At 44.5% G+C, this 6,944-nt stretch overlaps 1 long non-coding RNA gene across 1 annotated transcript in view; it reads left to right on the top strand.

The window, feature by feature from the left end:
* Positions 1-6,944, top strand: part of LOC141582840 (uncharacterized) — a 112,469-nt gene continuing 105,525 nt past the window's right edge. Inside the window, exon 1 of the long non-coding RNA XR_012515754.1 lies at positions 1-356. This is a non-coding gene — a long non-coding RNA (uncharacterized LOC141582840). The remainder of the gene's footprint in view (positions 357-6,944) is intronic.

Here is a 6,944-nt window from a genome sequence, read left to right as displayed (position 1 = left end):
CCTGTCCTTGATGATAAGAATGATGCTGTCCTTCTGGGTATAGGAAGGACAACTTTCACATGGGAATTTCATCTCCTGCTTTTAAGAAACAGAAGAAAAGTCAGAGTGAACTTCTTGCACCTGCTGTTTTCGAAGTGATTGGGCTCCGATGAGTGGAGGAACCAGGGTTCTTGGCCCTCGTGCTGGTTTAGATAAAACAACACGGATACACGTGGAGTGGTTTTAAGGAGCAGAGAGTTTAATAGGCAAGGAGGAAGGGAGAAGGCACAAGGAAGAATCTCATGCATACAGAGACAGAAGGAGGGGGTCTCCAAGCCGAAAGAGGAGGTTCCCCACCTGTCACGGATACCAGCCAGGTATGTGCAGATACTGGAGGAGGTGATGTCTGATTTGCATAAGGCTCAGGGGACTGGTTTGACCATGAAATGTTGTTCATGCAGGCGGAGGAAAAAGCTGGCCCTCCCACTCTACTCTTTTAATATGCAAATATGGGGCACCACAGTTGTTCTACACAAGTGGGGATCTGTGGGGGTGGCCATGTTACCGGAACATAGGGGGCAAGGGCAGGGAGGCCCGGGATCGCCCTGTTGGGTGGACTCGGTTCTAATGGCCTGTATTTACAAATAAAAGGTTGCCAGCCTGGTTCTAAGAGCCGGGGCTGTACAAGAAACTTTCCTGGAAATGCTTTAAAAAATGAAAACTTCGTAAGAACTCATTTTCCTCTCTATCTGCCTAAAATAATTTCTTAATAACTCCTACCACACAAGTGCCTTTAACTCAATATGCCGTTACTTTGGGGTGGCATGTTCTTAACTCTTTCACTAGTAACTTATTTATTTTTTATCTTAAAAAAGTTTGAGTTGGATTCTCTTGCAACCTAAAGTCTTCTGAGGCCCTGAAATACTTGACCCAAATTCATCAACAGGGGGCGCCCTCACTCCAGAGAATGAGGTCATGCTTCAGGTAGAACTGGTCTAACATATATCTAGAGATTTAGTAGCTTTGGCTTCAGGAGTGGTGACCTGAAGACACATAATTGTTAGGTTCACCAGGGTTGAAATGAAGGTAAAAATGCTAAAGGCAGCCATAAAGGCAGGTTGGGTTACCCACAAAGGAAAGTCCATCAGATTCACAGTGGAACTCTCAGCAGAAACCCTGCAAGCTAGCAGAGAGTGGGGGCCAATATTTAACATTATTATTATTATTATTATTTTTTTTTTTTTGAGACGGAGGTTTGCTCTTGTTACCCAGGCTGGAGTGCAATGGCGCGATCTCGGCTCACTGCAACCTCCGCCTCCTGGGTTCAGGCAATTCTCCTGCCTCAGCCTCCTGAGTAGCTGGGATTACAGGCACGCGCCACCATGCCCAGCTATTTTTTTTTTTTTTTTTTTAGTAGAGACGGGGTTTCACCATGTTGACCAGGATGGTCTCGATCTCTTCACCTCGTGATCCACCCGCCTCGGCCTCCCAAAATGCTGGAATTACAGGCTTGAGCCACTGCGCCCGGCCTTAACATTCTTAAAACACAGATTCCTGGGGAGCAGTGGGTAAGGGCAAGATCAGAGTGACTGTAACCAGAGGAGGTGATTCATTGACGCCGTGAAGAGTAACACTTGGGAGTAGCAGCTTCAGAGGTGGGAATTGCAGGGATCAGCGAGGAAAGAAGAATTGATGGTGAGCATCAGCAGCAGTCACAACAACACAACAGTCATTTGGGTCTTAGCTTCCACGTAACACCTCTTCCTGGAAGAAACCATAATCATATTAGCAGCTGCCCTTCTTGGAATAAGATCATGGCAAAGGCAGCATCTAGCTCTGTGGCAAATTTGGTAAAAGATGGGGGTGTTGTAGGCCTGGCACTAGGAATAGCAGCAAGGAAGTGGAAAGATTCAAAGGTCCTGGGATAAGTATAGTCTCTGATTCTGGATGAGCTTTCTATAACTCTTGAGGGGAAAACCCCTAAGGTTTTCTGATTATGGTTATTGAAACCAACCACTGGGTTGGAGTAGTGGTGTGAAATTTAGAGTCAGGAATACTGAGCAGTGGCTCAAACCAAGATGATTATGGAGTATTACGTGGCTCTTGATTTCCCAACTCTGCTTATTGAAGAAAAGATTAAAAATTGGGGAGTGGGAATAGGGACCACGAGCTCTTACAGTTGGCCTCTGAACCAGCTTTGTCACCTGAGATACTTACATGGGCTCTGCAGTTGATGAAAATGAGAAACACTTGCTGGTACAAACGATGGCAAACTGGGGAGCCCTCTATCCTCTATCGGGTACAGTTGTGACGGTGGTCTCTGACAATGCAGGCCTCGCCTACCAGAGGTTTCAGAATTTGAAAAGATCCCAGAGTTAAACCATAGAGGTCTTTAAAAAAAAAAAAAAAGCGGGGCGCGGTGGCTGAAGCCTGTAATCCTAGCACTTTGGGAGGCCAAGGCAGGTGGATCATGAGGTCAAGAGATCGAGACCATCCTGGTCAACATAGTGAAACCCCGTCTCTACTAAAAATACAAAAAATTAGCTGGGCATGGTGGCGCGTGCCTGTAGTCCCAGCTGCTCGGGAGGCTGAGGCAGGAGAATTGCCCGAACCCAGGAGGCGGAGGTTGCGGTGAGCCGAGATCGTGCCATTGCACTCCAGCCTGGGTAACAAGAGCGAAACTCCGTCTCAAAAAAATAAATAAATAAATAAATAAAATTTGAAAAAAAAAAAAAAAAAAAAAAAGAATTTCAAAAGAACGCAGATAGCAAATCTGGTTAAGCGTAAAATCTCTTGATCCTAAAATGTTGGCAATTAATTTATACAAAATTTCAACACAATAGTTCCTTCAAGGCTAGTCTGAGCAACATAGTGAGGCTGTGTGTCTAAAAAAAATTAAAACAATACGCTGGACACAGTGGCTCATGTCTGTAATCCCAGCACCCTGAGAGACTGAGGTGGGTGGATCACCTGAGGTCAGAAGTTTGAGACCAGCCTGACCAACATGGCAAAACCCTGTCTTGACTAAAAATACAAAAATTAGCCAGATGTGGTGGTGCATGCCTGGAATCCCAGCCACTCAGGAGGCTGAGGCAGAGAATCATTTGAACCTGGGAGGTGGAGGTTGCAGTGAGCCAAGATCACACCACTGCACCTCAGCCTGGACGACAGAGCAAGACTGCATCTCAAAAATAAATAAATAAATAAATACAACAGTGTGCAGTATTCAAGCCAAACACAACTCCCAGGTATCTGGTGTTCATGCTCTCTAATCTGAACTGTGATTTCTGATCTGTTATATCTCTAAAATCCATCCACTTCCCAGTTTATGCAATTCCATATGTGAAATTCTTTCAGTTTGTTTTCCAAAGTAATTCTGTCACTGCCCTAAGGCCTTCTTTCTTGTAGAAGACTAAAGGTACCTGGGAGCCTCACTGGGATTGAAGTCATGTCGGTATCCCACCATTGCAATGTTGGCTGTCTAAGTTGTATTTTCAGTTGGTTTTCCCTACTGTCTAAATCAGGCATCCCCAAACTACGGCCCGCGGGCCGCATGTGGCCCCCTGAGGCCATTTATCCGGCCCCCCGCCGCACTTCAGGGAAGGGACACCTCTTTCATTGGTGGTCAGTGAGAGGAGCACAGTATGTGGCGGCCCTCCAACGGTCTGAAGGACAGTGAACTGGCCCCCTGTGTAAAAAGTTTGGGGACGCCTGCTCTAAATATTTCCTATAGAAAAGTCATTTATTTTATTATTATTCTCTGGCTTTGGTTTCTTTTTCTCTGAATGTAGAATTGGTCTAGATTTTTAAAAATTACTTTTACCAGCTTGGCAACATGGCATTTAGTATTTTTCTACTAAAAATATAGAAAGGTTGCTTAGGGTGGTGGGGCATGCCTGTAGTCCCAGCTACTCAGGAGGCTGAGGTGGAAGGATTGCTCGAGGCTGGGTGGCAGAGCAGAGATTGTGCCACTGCACTCCAGCCTGGGTGACAGAGACCCTGTCTCAAAATGAATGAAAAACAAAAATAATAAAAATTACTTTGAATAATTTATAACCTTATAAGAGACATAATTTAAATAACCTTATAAGGGACATAATTTAAAAGATATTATAATAACAAATTATACATGTGATTTATGTTCACTATTTGTTTCTATGTACATATTATTGAATATAATGTACAGATATTATATAGTAAAAGATAATTTTCCCTTCGCTTTTCCCCAGCCATGTAGAGCTCTTTCCTGGAGGCATCCATAATCATATTAGCAGCTATTTGTTTGGTATTCCAGGTACACAAACATACACATACGCACACACAATTTTTGACACACAGTGATAACATGCATACTACACACACTGTTCCATAGTCTATGCTTCAGATTTTCTACTTCACCACGTATCTTAGACATCCTCATATATTAACATATAAAGAATATCCTAATTCTTCTACTCTCAAAATATGTTTAAGTTATTTGTAGTCTTTTGCTATTACAAATAAGGCAACAATGAATAATCATTTTGCTCATGTATATCTGTGCTCTAACCTTAATTAATAATTCTATTTAAGGATTATTCTTTTTTTTTTTTTTTTTTTTTTTTTTTGTGAGAGGGAGTTTCGCTCTTGTTACCCAGGCTGGAGTGCAATGGCGCGATCTCGGCTCACCGCAACCTCCGCCCCCTGGGTTCAGGCAATTCTCCTGCCTCAGCCTCCTGAGTAGCTGGGATTACAGGCACGTGCCACCATGCCCAGCTAATTTTTTGTATTTTTAGTAGAGACAGGGTTTCACCATGTTGACCAGGATGGTCTCGATCTCTTGACCTTGTGATCCCCCCGCCTTGGCCTCCCAAAGTGCTGGGATTACAGGCTTGAGCCACCGCGCCCGGCGGATTATTCTTAAACTGGGCATGGTGGTACCTGCCTGTAAACCCAGCTATGTGGGAGATGGAGGTAGTAATATTACTTAAGCCCAGGAGTTCAAGTTCAGCCTGGGCAACTTAGAGAGACACTATGTCTTAAAAAAATGTTTTTTAAACATTTCTTCTGTTGCACTCTTGGATCATTCACCCTGGAGGAAGCTAGCTCTATGTTATGAGACACTCAGACAAAGTCCTCTTGCGAATAACCAGCACTAACCTGTCAGGAATGTGGGTGAGGTACCTAGGAAGCAGACCCTTCAGCCCCAGTCGAACCTCTAGATAACTTGAGTCTGCCAGTATCATGACTACAGTCTCATAGGTGACCTACAGCAACCTAGCTTAGCTGCTCCCAGATTCCCAACACATAGATGTGTGAGATAATAAATATTTATGTTTGTACGCTGCCAGGCTTTGGAATAATTGGTTACATTGTAATAGATAACTAATATAGAGAATGATATGAACAGAACCATGTGTCTGTGGGGTGAATCTATACAGTGGGCCTGGGGAGGCAGACTGGGAACAGGGAAATACTTTAGGAAATAAGTGCAATAGTCCAGTCAGAGGCAATAACGTTTAAGAATAGAGAAAGGCATTCATGAGAGAAGTAGAGAAGAAAAGGAAATATGAGAGATGCAAGGAAGAAGGCTGCTAGGTCTAAGGCAGGAGTTCCCAACCCCTGGACTGTGGACTGGTACTGGTCAGTGGCCTGTTAAGAACTGGACCACACAGCAGGGGGTGAGTGGTGGGTGAGTGAGCATCGGTGCCTGAGCTCTGCTTCCTGTCAGATCACTAGTGGCATTAGATTGTCATAGGAGCGTAAACCCTATTGTTGTAGGGAGCCCCACACATTGGGTGCCAGAATGTAGGGAGCCAGACCCCATATCACCATGGGTACTCCAAGTTTGGTGGTGACAAAGGATTGAGAAAAAGACAGACTAAGACTGAAAGGGGGACCAGAGGGCCATCGCTTATTTTTTTTTTTTTTTATTTTTTTTTTTTTTGAGACGGAGTTTCGCTCTTGTTACCCAGGCTGGAGTGCAATGGCGCGATCTCGGCTCACCACAACCTCCGCCTCCTGGGCTCAGGCAATTCTCCTGCCTCAGCCTCCTGAGTAGCTGGGATTACAGGCACGTGCCACCATGCCCAGCTAATTTTTTTTTTGTATTTTTAGTAGAGACGGGGTTTCACCATGTTGACCAGGATGGTCTCGATCTCTCGACCTTGTGATCCACCCGCCTCGGCCTCCCAAAGTGCTGGGATTACAGGCTTGAGCCACCGCGCCCGGCGGCCATCGCTTATTACTGGAGGCAGTGAAGGCCCTGAGCTCTAATCTCTCACACTATCTGTTGGTTATAATCACTTTGCTCTATAGGGTAGGGATGGAGTAATGGTGGGGAGAGGGTGACATGATGGTGGAGTGAATCAGTGCGCTGGAAGTGAGTCATCCTAAAGATAACAGTGGCGGGTTGGGAGTTTCACAAAACAAGAACATGTGGTTATCTTCAGCCTCTTATCTATGTGGAGCTGGTGGAACTTGGGCCTTACAAGAAGCCTGCAAGTTTGGTTACATCTTAGTGCTACAAAGGGGTTTTATGTACTTGAACACAATGTTTATGGGAACAGAGCCTAGGTCACCCTGCCCTGGAACGTGAGGCATGGAGAAGTTTGCCTCAATTTGTTGTTCCCAGTTTATATGTTACTCATGACCAATTCACGTAGGCTCTATGTAAGTCCTTTCTTCTTTGCTGCTTCTCCCAACAATTGTGAACTATGCACGGGAGGGATCTATGTTGCATGCTCCTTATGAGAATCTAATACCTGATGATCTGTCACTGTCTTACATCATCCCTGGATGGGACTGACTAGTTGCAGGAAAACAAGCTCAGGGCTCCAACTGATTCTACATTACTGTGAATTGCATAATTATTTCATTATATAATACAATGTATAATAATAGAAATAAAGTATACAATAAATGTAATGCACTTGACTCATTCTAAAACTATCCCCCCCACCCCGGCCCTGTCATGGAAAAAGTCT

This window comes from Saimiri boliviensis, chromosome 2, assembly GCF_048565385.1.
Source record: "Saimiri boliviensis isolate mSaiBol1 chromosome 2, mSaiBol1.pri, whole genome shotgun sequence".
Lineage (NCBI taxonomy): Eukaryota > Metazoa > Chordata > Mammalia > Primates > Cebidae > Saimiri > Saimiri boliviensis.
Note: the sequence above shows the minus strand (reverse complement) of the source record. Positions and strands in the feature narration are given on the sequence as shown.